The following is a 17,788-nucleotide window of genomic DNA, read 5'->3' as shown; positions in this document are numbered from 1 at the left end:
AGAGAGTAAAAATATTTGTATCACATGAACTACATGATTATATTCATCAAATAACTTATCTCGTCCATGTTCAAATCCAGGTTGAGTTTCTTATTTTTCAGTAAGATGCATACCGAAATAATCAAATCGTAACTTGAAACTAATTCAAATAGTCGTAGAATTTTCTTCAAAAGATAAAAAGAGAAGAATTTATTAGGGACCTCGGAAAAATTGAATTCAAGGGATCAAGAGTACATATTAGTGAAAGATATATACGCGAGCCGTTACGTATTAACTGAAAACACCGCCGCCCCAAGCACTGTAACAAAGCACGCACGTACGGTCAGTGCGTGTGTGTATCTCCTCAGTAGGCGGGGAACTTCATGCGGGCCGCAGGGAATATTATCGAATAACATTTTTTTTTTTACCATAAAAATTTATAATATATTTGGCTATAACTCCATTTATAATGTTCAGATCGGATTAAAAAGTGCAGCATTCTCTTCTACGGAACATTTCCTATAAGATTGGTGCATTGTCAAACTAAATTATTCTACAAGAAATTAGGTATGCATGGACAACTATTTTTTTCGTGATTTCCGATGTTTCCTGTAATTTACCCGGCAGTTGTCGCGCGTTGTGATTGCCGATGCGTTCATTTTAAGGCATTTTTTTTTTTATACTTAGCCCGGACCCTGCCGGGTCGTTGGATTTTGTTAATTATAATATCGAATAACCTAACAACTGAAAATATGATTAGTCCGGCGAGACAATAATCATAATGCAGTTTTTAATTATAAATATAAATAATAGCTATTAAGAATATTTGTAATTATAATTTATATTACATTTGATTTGAAGGTTAATCTATTAATTATATTTTGTTTTTGTAATGTAGAAAATATTGTTCATGCACATTGTGCATTGATCATATCGAATGTTATCTAGTAAATACACTTTCCTGAATAAATAATAATCAAATAGTAAACAATACAGAATGAATTCAGAATATTACAAAAAAATCTCCCGTGGACAAAAATTATTTGGGTTATAACTGAAAAATGAACATTAGTTCTCAATTACATCTTTTAAAACTGGTTACACACCGAGCGGTCGTGGTTTTTTATCCGTTGTGCATAAGTACATAACCGTCTGAAGTTAAACATGGTTTTTTCAAATATACTATTTGAACGGGCTAAACCTAATCTCATTCTGCGCCAATAATTGCCTGCGACCGCTTCCTCGCAAATCTAGAGCATTAGAGGAACCACAATTCCAAATTGTACATTATTATATTTTATATTATTTAACTGAACAGATGACGATAGACTTTTCGTGTCATTTTCCGTCTTAGGTATTTCTGTAGTTTTCGAACTATTGTTTTAACTTTGGGATACAAATATATGGATCTTTAATGACAAACTGGGTTCCCGGGTCTAGTAAGTCCAAGGTGAGAAAAGGAATTGTGAGTTTTTGTTGAACATTACTAGGTAGTTTTTTGGAGTCTTCTTCGATTAATGAAACTTTTGTTTTTTAGAGTAGAGATGTGTTTAATTGGTATTTTGGAATTCAAGTTATTGTTCTTAGCTCTATGTTGTGTACAGCTCCTACTTTTTTTCCAGTTCAACTTGCTTATTCAAGGCCCCCGTGTCCCCATGCAGGTGCTACGCAGAGCAGGAATGATCCTTCGATCGATTATATCGTGTTCTGAATGCATGTTGTTCTGGGCAGGGCTCGATATATTTCTTCAGCCGGAATCGGATTAATTTTTCAAGCATTTTTTACATAGTATTGAGTAATAACATTGGAAGATGATTTTCTGGAGCTGAGTGAAGTTTAAATAGTTTGGAGTTCATAATTATAGTTGTCGTTTTCCAATATTTTGGAAAGTATGAGATCCTTAGACATTACTAGCATATTGCAGGCATGTATCCGGGGCTTCATCTTGGTTGGAATGGTGAATATTTTTTTGGGAAAAAGTCCAAACCTTCCATAATACATTTGTATTATACGTGCCAGTGTGCTCTTATAAGTTAAAATACATTAAATCCAATTTTTAAAAGTTCCAAGTACCCACAAATAATATATTCAAATTACAGTCAAACCACTCCATGTGTAACCAGCTGTAGGTGCTTTAAATTAAATTAAATTAATTTTAAATACATAATTTAAACTACTTACCGGTGTATTCTAAGTATCAAGTCAATAGAAACTTTTCCATTACAAATTATATACGTAAATAGATATAAAAAAGATAATTATATTAATTTCAATTTTCCTTTAAAACTCACTGTTTAATACCTTACACGGTTACTCGTAATAATTATTTTTACAGTTTGATTTTTATGTTCCATAATATTCATTTTATGAACATTTTACAGTACGTTTCACGGAACTCCGCAGTGGCGCACCCAGTGGCGAAATGTCTGTGTTCCGCGGTTTCTCAAACTCGCACACAATACGCGGCAATTATAAATACTGCACGATTTTTGAAAAATATGAATAAAAATAATTATTTTATTATAAATTATATTATTTATTATTATTATCATATTATTTTTATTATTTATCTACAATAGATAACTAGATAACTCGAACGAAGTAAACATACCAATAAAATAATGTGGTTTTTATCGTTGTCAACAATAATACGTTCTCCAATCACTATGCGATTGTGTGTTTATAATGGAGTAAAATGTTAATAAAGAAAATGTTTGTAAGTGGTAGGTAATATCAGGGCATAGACACTGTGTGTAATGGCAAAATCTGGTGACTGTGGCCTTGAACACGGTCTTTAGGAGGGCGTGGCATGCGTTATCACTTATATAAATCATATCATTATTATCACACAAAAATAATAAGAATAACATTGGTCATTGCGTGGTTTGGTTGTTTCCGTTTTTATAATTCCGTAACTTAGAGGGATACACGTTGCTAACGTTCTATCAGATTACGGATACGGTACAATTTCCAATACTTCAATCGTAGGGATACAGTAACCCGATCAGCTGATCAAGTGTCTATTCTTTATTGTTCTGTGGTAATATTATTTAAAAAAAATTCATATCAACAGGGACAGCTGTTCGATGGTTGATTGCCACGTCATTTTTAAATTACCGCGCTTTTTTAGTCACACGTTTGGAAACCCTTACGAAAATCTGCCACCGGAAGCGTCACTGCGGAGTCGCTTGTTCCGTGAAACGTTCTGTAGGCATTCATTTCAGAAATTGAAAACATCAGTTAAAAACTAAATATTTTCCATGTGATTCTTTCTAAGCTGCTTTTCACTAAAAGCTTAAATGTTTCTAGAATCTTAAAACGTCTAAGTATTTTTATATAACTCGAGGCCTATTTTTATTGTGATCACTATTTAAGTTATTTACATTTTTTGATTGTCAATACATAACTAAATAGTTTTAGTTTCATATTCTGAAGAGGAATAATTTTTCAAATGGTTTGTCCACGCAACTTAACTTTAAATAATTACTTATTATATTGCACTACACGTTTTCGTAATTATCGTAGAGATAACGTTAGGTCTTTGTGTGGTAATTTATTTTATTTTATTATGTAGGCTGTAGCCATCTGTTAACCTCTTAAGTAGGTAATTTATTTTCTGTCATACTCAGTGGGCAAAAATAGGAAATCCTGCTATACAGTGGTAAAAACGTATTGATTGTCGTTATACGTTTTATTAAATATATAAAATACTTAGATTATAAACCCAGAAATTCAGACCAAAACGGTTTAGGTAAAGGTCTGGTAAAATATTGAAAAGGGACACAAAAAGTTTAAAGTTCCTGGTTATAAGCTTGTATAGACTATGATATGGATGGCCCTAAATAATGCCCAAGCAGAAATAAAATTCTCCTGGCCAAACAGGCAATTAAAAAATATCCCTTCTGCTCGTATGGTGTAGAACAAAAAGTCCAGCATATCATTGATACGATTTCTGGTTCAAAGGTGGAATTGAACATTATGGTACACATTTACACAGAGAAGAAACCGACACAGAACTTCGAAGGCAGATCATCTAGAGATGCAACTAGGTATAATATGAGTGTTCGCCGTGATCAATTTATTGTATTGGTAAGAATAACAGTATCCGTCCCACCGGCCGACACACGCATACCCACGCACACAATCATTCTTGTCATATTTATATTATTGTATTATATGTTAATTATGTCATCAGTAAAATGTTATATAACATTATATTAAAATGTAGATTACGCAGCGACGCGGCATCGGCTGACATTACTCGCCGATGAACAGTTGTCACTTGTCAATGTCAACACGCAAACAATAATTGTTATTCTAATCAAAATTATTTATTGTATTGTAGACGCTAGTCGCCGAAGTGTTTTTTGTAACTAGTAAGCCCCAAGGTTTATGTGCTTATTATTAATTTTGTAAGACTTTTGTCGTGAATCGATAGTTATTATATACTGTGTGTGTGAATCAAATTATACAGGCACGGGTAGCAGCTAGCCTGTTGTGCACCGAAAATCTTGTGAGTTTTTTATACACTATCTTATAACTTTATTATTTTTACTATAATTGTATTCATAACGGCCATGCACAGTAGTAAACATAGCTTGAGATTTAGTTACCTAGTTAATTTATAAAACATAATTTTACGTCTGTTGGATCATAAGGGTCAGATTTATCGTATTTTATAGCAGCTCATATAGTTTACCATATAATTTATTATTATATTGTTGATGAAGCCTGGCTGTGCCAACCAGGCAGCTCTCAAGTATTTATATGAAGCATACATTATTAATCTGTTGAGTCTTAAGGATCATATAATGCAATATTACTCAATTCTGCTCTACCTTCGGAGTCCTCGTAACCTCGCTGTTTTTTTTATCAAAAGCGTCTGTTTCTAATTTCAACTATACGTATCGACAATTTTCGGATTCTTCGTTATAAGTACAAGGGAACGATCGAGCCATATTTTTAAGAGTTGTAATTTAGATAACAATAAATTTTGTTACTTATAAATTTCAAAAATTGGCGAAATTTCAAACTTATAATACATTTAAACAACGAACAAAAATCATAAATCCCTCGTACATGTTGTGGAAAATTATAGTATGTTTTCATAACGAAAAAATCGATGTAATCCTTGAGACGTAAGATTTGAATATTAGGGTTGTCTGTTCGAGTGAAAAATAAATATTTTTCTGGATCAAAAAATTATTATCTGACCCGTGCATGTGAGTGTGTTCGACAATCCTCCTTGTTACTACTATGAGGGTTACTAGTTTACTACTACTAACGATCATTTACGAATAATAGAACGACGAGGCTAATTGCTGAATGTATAAGAAGTTGCCTACTCAATTTTCCTCAGAATCTAGTAGTAAGTAGACCCCATAAGTGCCGCTCATTATCATTGCAAACATATCTTGTGATTATTTTTATATATTTGTTAATAGTAATTATTTAGAATTTATGTATGATACAGAAACTTAATTGCCAAGTCATGTTATCATATTATCTGAGCTGAGCTGCTTTTTTATATTAGCTTTAAGTGTATACCTAACACGTATACACACTCACAGGTAAAAATACTATGAAAAATGTAATAGGTATACCTAAATACTACAGTAAACCGATATAGCTTGCGAAATAAATACCTATACAAATGTTGTTCAATACTTTTCTACTTCTATTCAAGCCAATACTCATTTCTATTCTTGTGGATCCATTCTATATAGATACTCTGTTTTTAAATTTGATCGCTGTATTCCAATGAACCAATGAGATTTATATTTCGTAATCCGTGAATGAAAGTATACACTGTACATCCTTAAAAATATTAAAGCTTAGCACTGATCTTTTAATCTGAGAATAGTTCTAACATTGTCAACTATCAACCAATGTAAGTATTGAGTCATGTAGTCAAATTATTTGATACATTCGTCTTGCATTTCGTTAGGGTATATTATTATGTAAATTCAATGTTAATTGACGAGAAGCTTGGTTTCCGCCTCGACCGTTAAACAAACACTTGTAGCCTTTTATTTTTTACCAATAATCAAGTATTTGATGCATATAAAATAACATATAGGTTATTGAATACAACATAATGATTTTACCAAAGCAACAAAGCGTTTGATTGCGTCGATTATACTTTCTTGATGAAAGTATTGTTGAACCCTGGTTTTGGTGTCGAGGTTTCGGTCATATCTTCATGGTCATACAAATATTTTTGATTTTAATTTTGTTAATTGATGATACTTTTGGTGTTCCTCACCAGATTCAAGTGCATATCTCTTTTGTATTTCTTTTGCATTTTTTATCGAAGAAATTAAGGTCATTAGAAATTTAACAGTCGTTTTCTTCTATTTTCTCGTGATGTAAAATTATTTTTAAGTACTACTTCTCTTATGGACTATTATTTATTACAACAAGATATGAATTTGTTGGCAGTAACTGTTAGTGCAAACATTTATGGATTGGATCTTAATTTCTTATAAATTATAATATCACTTTTTAAAGAAAGAAAACGATTTAGTCAATCCAAATCCTTTATTACGAGTTTATAAAATGTCATGGATTTTGGACTTGAGCTTATACTCCCCCTTGCATACAATATAAACTATATAGTATACATATTAATTATACGTTACTAAAAATGATAGGTTTTGCAAGAAAAACTATTTTATGAGTTTATATGAATAACACCAATAATTCTTATCTTTTTCAGGTCTAATAGAATATGGAGCTAATATACTTGTTCTTTTTTTTTTTTTTTTTGAATTAAGCCTCGGCAACTATGGCCATTTTCAACAAAGAGTTTAACTCTAAATTATTTACATGTTATATAAGTTACATATTAAATACTATTGATAAGATTGGACTTAGTAATTAAGGTTATCATGCGTCTTATGTGGTCTGGGTGGAGGGCTTCTGACAGAATGTTAGAAATGCCTGCTTCTCGTCCATTCGTTTCATATGAAAGGCATTCAGTTATGATATGTTTGATTGAGAGAGGAGTACCGCAGCTGGCACTTAGGGGTGGATTTTCCTTCTTCATCAGATACTGGTGGGTTCTCAATGTATGTCCTATACGAATTCTGTTGATTGAGGTTTCCATTTCCCTTGAGAAGTCTGGTAGAGAGGGCCATGTGTGGATGGTATTTTTAATTTCGTTTAATTTTGAGGTACCTTGTTTCCATGCCCGTTGCCATATTATGTTGTTTGATATTTCATATTTTTACATATTGAGTTAGAAATTAAATCGAAAGGGTACATTCCTTAACTGCGTAGGGTTTATTTTAAATATTGACATTTATAATAGATGAACAGATGTATTCGCATGTATCTAGTGTTGCATATTATAATCAACTTTAAAGTTCCATCCACTTACGTTTTTCACACATGCCAATTTTCTACACCTATATGCAACTCCATTTATTTAGAGAAACAACTAATAATTAAAATGATGAGTATGGCAAATAGTGATGCATCATATTTATATTCCACATTAAATTTATTATTATGTATAGTATCTAATATAAAATATAAAATTAGTATTTATGATTATATTTCCATGTTATTTTGGCCACAACTGATAATATTAAATAAATAAAAATATTTAACATAAAATATATACGAATAAGGTATTTGCATAGAGTTAATTTACATTCAACATAAATTAATCTAAATTCTTACCGGCTTCATGAACTGCATAAAATGGATGATGAAAAAAAGTATGTCTAATTTAATAATTTTTAATTAAAATATTTAGGTTATAAAAAGCTAGGTTTAATTTTTTTAACCTTTTATTATCAGGTATTTAAAAATCAAATTGATTTTAGCAAAACAATATTAGAAAGTTTATTCGATTTATAATAATGTTGGTATGAAAAATACTAGAATATTTTGTATTTGACAAAAATTATACACAAATATAGTACTTATACAAAAAACTAATAAACCTAACCGACACTTTAATTGGAATTATCAAATGAAAAATATGAATTTCATGTTCCTACCTAATTAACAATCACTCAAAATTGCTCACTTATATTATCTTTTAAAAAAGCGATGTCATTTCTTTGTAGTATTTGGCCTGAAAAATATGTGTAATATGTTCTTTATAGAATCTATATATTTTTATAAAAAAAATTTCTTTATTTCTACCTAATTCATTTGAATTACCTATAGAATAATAATTGAATATAGGACTATTGTAAATTCCTATTGATGAATTTCATATAAACCTCGTTTAATGTGCGAGCATAATTTATTGATAGCCAATTCGAAAACATCCCCATTAAAAATATTCACGTAACAAGTTATTTTTTACTAATTCCGAAGATGACCCAAATCTCAGCAAAGTTCTATAAGATGATTTGGAAAAGGACCAATTTATTACCCTTATCAATGTCGATTCATCAAGATCGCAGTTATTTGACCTGTTGAGATTTCAAGATCCTCTCAGGACGGCGATATTTTAAGCAGATCATATTTAGTGAACGTCATTTCTGCAACGTATCATTTACAATTATCGTCAACGATCAAAGACCATACTCACCGGGTTGAAAACAGTTTTTACATATGACCAGGCTCCCAATTACTAATGACAAGGATGGTGGGGGGAGGGTGAACAATATTACACAGCCCGAAGATCCAAATTGGTCTTCACTCAGAAACTTTATTCAATTGAGGACAATTTGGTATTTGAAAAACGTTTTATAGTAATTATTCATAACTTTCAGCATTTATGTTATAGTAGAAATTAATGAATTCATTATGCTTTACATGTAAATACGACATCATTAAATGCTAACTCACACTGTGAGTTATGCGATAATTTAGTACCATATTTTTATGCTCCATCCTCGGTGTCCTTCTTCTAATGTCCATGCCTTAACACTCGATTGATAATATATTCAATTGTTTTTAACGATATCCAAAAAGCTGGTTCAGCAATACTCTCGTTACTGATGCTCAAAAAGAAAATAATAAGTCGAGTGCGAACGCGTGCTTTTCAGTGGACATTCGTGACTCTACCATACGCCTAATCCCAATCAATAAATATCTGGATTAACACGTTCAAAACGTTTAGGACATAATAAATTTTGAACATTCCTGTTTGAAAATTTAAAGTCAACATTTATGTTACTTACTTTCTTCTTTTCTAGTTAATATTTTATCAGCATCTAAGAATTTAATACAATATTAATAATGTTCATCTGTCTTAGAAGAAAAAAACAATTTTTTTTAGTGCTTATTTATTTTATTTTATGGCGTCAACTACTGCACTATTAGCTAGTTTTTACTGTGGGGGAGGGTATGGTTGGAAACTTGGAACAGAACACGTGTTTGTGTGGCAAGGATTTGTCACTAGGAACCTGCGAGATCCAGCATCCGAGAACTAGTGATTCCGGTCGGTGTTAGCACTCTGAAAACTTTTGTGACTATTAATTTATTAATTATTATATAATCTCGCCACAAATATTGCTTACAGGCTACAGCAATTAGGTATCAACATTGCCCTAATATAAATTAAGTTTTATAATTGTAATATTATATAAATGTTTTGAAAATCAACGGAATACAGCCCCAGGGACCACTAAACCAAAACTAGCTTCTTTTTATTTCGTATAATTCATATTTATTGCTAATAAGTGATTTATGATATTATGATTTCTTATTTAGATTTCAAGCGTTGCGATGAATGTAGATATTTGTTTTATTATTTTTTGTTTTGAAAAAGTTATGGGAATTTGTACACAAAAAAAGTTTTTTCTTTTCTTTTCTAAAAACTAATGACCGTAGATACTTGACATTTTCAATAAGTATTTTTATTAATACTACAATAATACAACATAACATTTTCAAAATGGATTAACTCTTTTGAGCTATTTATTGTCATGAGAAATTTTTCGAACATTGTAAATATTTTGGAAATATAAATAACAAATCAAGACAATTCAAGATAATATTGAAATACTTAAAAAGTATTATTAATAACACAGTCGATACCCCGGTTTGAGTCAAAAAAATATGTTGTTAAAAAATATAAAAAGCCAATTGTTTTAGACAAGTATCAAATGTTACAATGATTACGGGTTGTGATTACAAGAAAAGTCGTGATCGAAAAATTTGGATTGAATCCTAAACAAATTCAAAATGTCAACACTAGTGTACACTTGAAATTCTAACATTTAACAAAATCAACAGATTTATAATCTTTATTTTTTCGACTCATTGTTTACATTTATTAATGTATAATAATATGAATTTCATATGTGTGCTGTTATATGAGCAACTAATAAAATAATTCTAATTATATAAATACTAAATTACCTATATTAATATCAGTGGTCTGTGTTGGGTATTTTGCTGAAAAAGTAACATAATAATTATTATGCTCCACACTCTAATATAATATAATATATAAACGTAAATGCATGTCTGATCACGATGAAACTTTAGGAAAAAGTTGAGTACACTTCAGAGAAGGTTTCTGGCTTATTAAAATCTAACTGAGTTACACCAAAACCAAGATACAACAATTTTTATTAATTGATAATTTTTTTTCCGGCCGAACTCAGGTTATTACAGTGATGTACAAATTTAGCAAAAACCACTGAATCGCACATCGTATTCAATCCACCGTAAGTTGGAATTAAATAAATACGACAAGCTTAATATAAGTTTGAAACTTTAGACTTAGAAATTATACATTTTCGTAAGCGCCTCGTGTTCTATTTTCGCATAACTAATAATTTACTGTTATCATAATCACAGCTAGTCTCACATTGGGCAACATTGGATGGGATGAATAATGAATATAGGTACTATAATATTCTCGAACGTGTCCCGATTGACTGATTACCACTATCTGATCAACATAGAGCCTAAACAAAAATGGTTTGAGACATGTGATTTTCACGACACCGGACGACCATGTAATTGTGCGCATAAACATTTTAAAAAATTTGCATTTTAAAATGGTGTAAGTATTTTACGACTCAAGATGGGTAATGAAAATTTTTAAATATTGAATATTTAAACACTATTACACCGAATATTAAATAACGAAGTGAACAATGTTTGATTCATATAGAGTTGAAATGTTTAACAATAAAGTGCTAATTACACTATAAAACATTAACGAACAGCTGTTTATTCATAATTCATGAATATTAAATAGTCATTGTTCGTTTGTAACATTTGATTGGAGCCAATCTCTCAGCTCTTTGTTATTTGTGCACAACTTATAGCACAAACCTTATATTTACAATAACCATTGTGGAGTTTATTTTTAGACTGAACATATATGGTATGGGCACGGACACCTAACCTGTACATTTGGTATGGAGAATAAATAGCCTAATGCATGCAATACGGTACTACTGTGAGTACGAGTTCACAAAAAGTGCCATCTATCTTATTGTACAATAATGCTTGTCTAGCAATATAAGGTCTTTTCAGAGAACAAACACACATTTCGTTCCTCAGGACTATATGAAAATCCATTATATGTAACCTAATCAGTGTTTAAAATTTACCTACATTAAAAATATACGGTTTCATTATTTCTGTTTTAGATTAAAAAAAGTCTATCTTATAATACATTTACAAAACATTGATTAGATTTTAAGTTTACCATTTTCAAAATTAATATTAAACACTTCGTTTTTAAACTTTTCTGGAAATAACAAAACATTACATATTGTATTAGATTAGGTGCATATGTAGGTATAATTAATAATTTATGATTCATAATTAATAATATGTTTATAATCGAAGAACTAACGAATGCTTATGGTATGTTACAACCGGGGAACAGGAATAGTAGCAGCTCTAAAAAGTACAATAAATGCAAGAACGTTTGCACACTTAAGAACCCTATGATATGCAATATGCGTTGAAAAATATTTTTAGCGATTAATTAAAAAATATTAATAGTTAAAAAAATACCTAAAATAAGAATAACAAATCACTTTATAATTGAGTTATATATCGTATCATGGTCATATAAATAACAAAATGTTTTAGACTTAATGAAACTTTTACTTATTGAATCACTATAAAAATAAAATAAATTGCAAACTGAAAGCGTAATTGACCGTTTAGAAACCGAATGTGATATATTAGTTATTTGTGACTGAAACATGTATGGCTGCTTTTCGGTAATATTTTCTACCGTGACAATTATTTATCTATAAAGAGAATGAATAAACAGAAAATGAATCTAACAGGCCAACCATAAGCACTTCTTGAAAACAATATATAATATTACAATAAAAATGAAGAATAAAGTCAACTAAACCAAAAATAATATGAAATTATTGATTGTAATATTATTAAAGTATATAGAAATTACTGATTTTCGTATACTTTGGTTATACTATTACCCAGTTAACTAAAATATGACGTATCAAAAGGTTTAAAACGAAATAAGCAACAAAAAGCAACAAAATCTCAAAATAGGTGTGCATTATGTATATGCAGATTAAAAATGTAAAACTTGTCTTGTCTTAGCATAAAACGTGTTTGTTTCTTATTCAGCTATTTTTGTGATTGTGTAAAATAAATATGTGAATGTTACAAATCCTCAGTTCCTAGTTTATTATAATTAATATTGCCTTAACCATTTAAATATGTTAACCTTTAGGCTTATAAATAATATTTCTGTTTATTAGCAGTTTAATACTGTTATTTGTATGAAAACACTTCTTATTTATACAAGTACAGTTTTTAAAAACACTTACGAAAACATCTATAAAATTGTTGTTTGTAATATTGATTTGATGGTAGTTTCGATTTATTTGCTAGTGCAAACAATACTCGTTCCGTTAAAATAAAATGTATTAATTTCTTGGGATTATTCCAATAGGAATTAAAATTACGTTTTCGTAATATAATCAATGATCAATATTGTGCTAGGTTATTTTCAGGGTTTAGAGACCATACTCGCTGAATTGCAGGTTTTTTTATCCAATAACACGAACAATTACATTTTTGTTGGAATACAACGAGCATAAACTTCAATAATACTTATTTCATAATCTAATACTAATCTAATTTATTATTATACTCTATTCAGTCTATTCAGAGAAAGGTACCGGGCGGCGATCAGATTTCTTTGACTGTGGTCAGATGCTTTTCACAGCAACATTGGGGATCGAGGCAGAAATTCGGAACTAAGTCGGCGTCATCATACGCACAATTCGGCAGCCTGGTACCATTTTTATTCTGAATATTTAGAGTATATTATATAGTATTTACATAAATATAAATTAAAAATTAAATAATTCACTATTATATTATTCTATATTAGAGACTATATACAGTACATTATTATAAAAATGTGTATTAATAAAAATATTCATTTTTAACACATAAATAGCTCTTGTTGTTCTCATCTAATATATATAAAACTACATAATTAAAATTTAAATATCTAACCAGTCACAACGAAGTTGATTAATATATAAGTCCTAATTTTAAATGTATTAATTGCTTTTATACATAAACTATTTAAACTTTAAAGTATAAAGACTTGAATAAAACTAAAAGGTAAGCACAAATTTCAGATATATTAACCGTAAAATAAAGGGAGCTCGATATTGGTACAGGCACTAACCGCAAAATATAAGCCATACGGAACGATTAAACATTAAGTAAACCCAATTCAACATTAAAATATATTGATATTCAAATTTGGTTTTAGTTGCAACTGACCCATGTCCAATTTTTCAATAACTCATAGATGGTATATACTGTGTGACTGTGACTTAATATTGTAATATCGTGTGGACTGCTGCAGGGGTAGGTATAACATGCTTTTCATACTACCTAGGTGGCTAGGTTGCTTGACTTACTTCATTATATACGTTTAATTTACTTTCATTTCGGATTTAATAATGATAATAATTTAAAAACCATATTGTGTACTAATTAAATAATAAAAATAATTTCTGTACCTATTGCTACAATTTGCTTCTGTTTGACTAAAAAAATCAACGAAAATAAATTTTAAAACATTTTTGGTGTTCAGTAACTAAGTGTCGTGGAATTTATATTTGATTGTAAATAAGAAACTATTTTATTTTAGGTATATTTTGATACCTAAATTATTCTTAGTGTATTAATTATATACTAAAATATTTAAGTTTATAATTATTTATATTGAATATTCATACAACAACACTACAATCAGTACATTGAATATTCCTTATTATAGTTGTGTTATTATATACTTGTGAAACACCTATACAGTATTCATATGTATATATTTTTTTACATAATAATAGTTATTTTCATCATAGTAACAATGGCATATTTACAGGAAATGATATTGGATGAATGTTTGAGGGCTGTATCGTTTTTATTTTTAGTAAGTTAAAATTATTGAGTCACTTAATTCATCAATTACGTCAATAATCCAATACTATAGTACCATATTTATTATTCAGAATGTAATTATTTTGAATCAGAGAGCACAATTCATTTTATTCCATATCGAAAAATAAATATATTTTTAATTGAACAGAGACATGGACACTTTTTCACTATTCTTGCATGAACTTAAACAAGGTACTATAGTATTAATTAATATGTTTCCAAATATCTTTTATAATTCACTTCAAACATAGTGTTACTGTTACATTGTATGTATATATGTATGTATGTATGTATGTATGTATGTATGTATGTATGTATGTATGTATGGATGTATGTATGTATGTATGTATGTATGTATGTATGTATGTATGTATGTATGTATGTATGTATGTATGTATGTATGTATGTATGTATGTATGTACATTTGTAGTGTTTGTACGTATTAATTTATGTATATATATGTAAGGATGTATTTATAACTTTATATTTTCAGTTTTATATTATAACTAAATTACAACCAAGATGAATATTTTATGTCTTTATGACTCAAACGTTTTTTTAATTGATTTAAAGGTACAAAAACTAACTTACTCGTCATACAACCTAAATAAAAATCTTTCTCTGCGGTTCCTAATAAAAAATGAATAACTTAAATACAAATTAAAAGACACTGCGAAGTAATTAGTTAGAGTTTTCTAAAAAAAAAAGTATTTAATTTAAATAATAATTTGCTTAATAAATATAAAGTTTTAAATAACTATGTAACTTATGTTTATAGGCGTGCACACAGGTGTGGCTTATAGAGCTATATCCACACCTAAGGCTGTGCATTTTTTAGGTAGCTACCAGCCACTACCAGGTACTAAGGTAAAAAGAGCCAATAACCCACTTTTTGGGAAAATCAGAAAAATTGTTTATCAATTTGATCTAAAAAATCGTCATAACTGGTGCTATAAATATTTTTTGTATATCAATTTTTTTCCTTAAGGGGTGCTTGTAAGGGGGGGGGGTTAAAAAAACAGAAGTCTGAGCACGCCTAAGCTTATATTAAAATGAAATAGACTTCTAAACAAAAAATATGCAGTTGCAAACAATGAGGGAATGCCAATTTTCTATCCAATATTAATATTATTAATTAAGTACCTATGGGTCAATTTTCTATCCAATATTAGTACAGTGAAACCTCCCTTAACGGACACCTCTAAATAGCGGATACCTCCAAATAGCGGACGTTTTTTTCGGGGACGGGGACATTTTCACTATTTATGTATAAGAAAACTTCTAAATAATACAGGACACTCTAAATAACGGACACTTTTATGACACTGATATTAATAATTTTTATCTTAAATTAAGAATTATTTTGGAATACCTGAATTAAAACCTCAATATTATTAAGTTATCTTATGTGTACATTATTAAATTGTATATGAAAATCTTATCTTTTCCGTCCAGTCACTTTATCGTGTCAATGAAATATTGTAACTAATGCATTGTCCTATGTGCGTTTAGTTGTGTTTATGATGCCAATATACGAACGCTTTGGCATTGCTAACAGTAAAAGGCATACGTAAATATATTTCTTCTCTCGAGATACAGAATAGTTCATTGTACTCAAACACAGTCCAATTAAAAAATGCCTTAACACACGAAATAATTACGCCTGCAATTAGTAAACAAACTAAAGTAATAGATTTTTTTTCAGAAATGTTAGATAGTTTTTATTTTTATAGTGTATTTAATTAATGTAAAAATAATATAAAATAAAATTATTGAATTTATTTATTTATTGAAAAAAATGTTTTCCTCTAAATAGCGGACAAAATTTCGGTGACCAAGAGTGTCCGCTATTCAGAGGTTTCACTGTATTATTAATTAGGTAACTATGGGCTATGATGAGTAACTCATTTGAATGACATTAATGTTTACAACTTGATTTAAGCCAAATGAACATTGTAAATAAAATGTAAATTGTAAGATTGTAAAATGTTGAATGTAAACTAATGGATGATGAATAGTCGGATAGATGCTGATGTTATTTAATTTTATAATAAATATGAAAATAAATAATGAATATAAATAATGAAAATAAAAAGAATGTTGAGATGTAGCAATATAAAAATTATAACCATTAAGCTGATAAAAATTGTTAAGATTAACAAAATTCAAAGTGTCGACGAAAAGTAGCATTTTCATTGCCCTACGTTCTCTTCACCACTTCATCGATCGACTGTCACACACACACAACGCGTGCATAACTCGGTGATATAATAAGTGTTCAGTATTCAGCCATATTTTTTTTTTTAGTCTTCAATTTTTTAGCGTCACCAATCTGCACCACAATAGCTATACATATGTCATGGGTGGGGAAATTTTTTTATTCCTTATTGATTTATTATTATTTATTTCTGATAAAAAATTATTAATAGCTTACTCAAATCGTTTTTTATAAGTGAAAAAATGTTCTCAGGTGAATCTGAAATGAAATGAATAATGATATTAATGTATATTGTATAAGTAGTTATTTATATAGGAGAGTAGGTACCATTCCTGGTGAGTTTTTTATTGTTTTCTATTAAACATATTATATTATTGAACTTATTTTTTTTTTTTTTGTGTAGACTAATAGCTAATTCACGGTTTTTGCCTTTATTATTTAGATAAAAATATTAGATAAAATTTAAATTTCTACCGAAAAATTGCCACTATACACTGTCCGGTCAGGGATACTGCGCACCCCCCAAATCGCCATACTATTGAAACCGGTTCCCTATGGCTGGGTGTGGTGTTGGGATACGCAGAAAAACCGACTTTAGTCTTCTCGGGGTACGTTCTCTTGCTGGATAGAGTATATATGAGCAACACGATACCATTACATCCCTAAATTCAGCCCTGTACATACATAACATGTGGAATAATTAACTTCATTAATTAAAAATACATGTGAGGTTAGAATATTTGCCCTTCTGATTATAGATAATGGTTTCTTTCCACACTTAACAATAGCTTGTTGCGTTTGTACATTGCATATTTTTTGAAGAAAATAACACAGCTGCTTCTAGGATGGTAGTTATGTTTGTTGCCCTGCAAAACGATAGCCCACTTACGCATATAAAATAACCTTTTTTAGATAGCTGTTTAATAACTTAATACTAAGAAATACGATAATAATGATATGTAATGGCTTTTTAAGCAATAAGAGTATTATAATATAGTGCGTATAGGTAATTTATTTCAAATAATAAGTTGACGCACCATCAAGTTTTACTGTTGAGGTGTTGTCGGAATTTTCATTAGCTGGAAAATAATATTGATACAGTTTATTTTATAACTTAGAGACAAGTATATGAATATTTATTACTGGATATTAAAAATGCATAGATTTAAATTTTTATAAAAAAGTTTTTTTATTTTATAATTTTACTGCGTT

General features: G+C 29.4%; 1 protein-coding gene across 1 annotated transcript in view; it reads left to right on the top strand.

Moving 5' to 3' along the window:
* Positions 1–4,271: 4,271 nt before the first annotated feature.
* The window catches only part of LOC111034762 (chitooligosaccharidolytic beta-N-acetylglucosaminidase-like), a 38,514-nt gene continuing 24,997 nt past the window's right edge, over positions 4,272–17,788 (top strand). The window contains exon 1 of the mRNA XM_022316118.1: positions 4,272–4,492. The gene's annotated coding sequence lies outside the window, so the exon portion shown is untranslated. The remainder of the gene's footprint in view (positions 4,493–17,788) is intronic.

The sequence above is a fragment of the Myzus persicae genome, unplaced genomic scaffold (genome assembly GCF_001856785.1).
Source record: "Myzus persicae strain clone G006 unplaced genomic scaffold, MPER_G0061.0, whole genome shotgun sequence".
Classification (NCBI taxonomy): domain Eukaryota; kingdom Metazoa; phylum Arthropoda; class Insecta; order Hemiptera; family Aphididae; genus Myzus; species Myzus persicae.
This window is presented reverse-complemented; position numbering and strand designations above follow the sequence as displayed.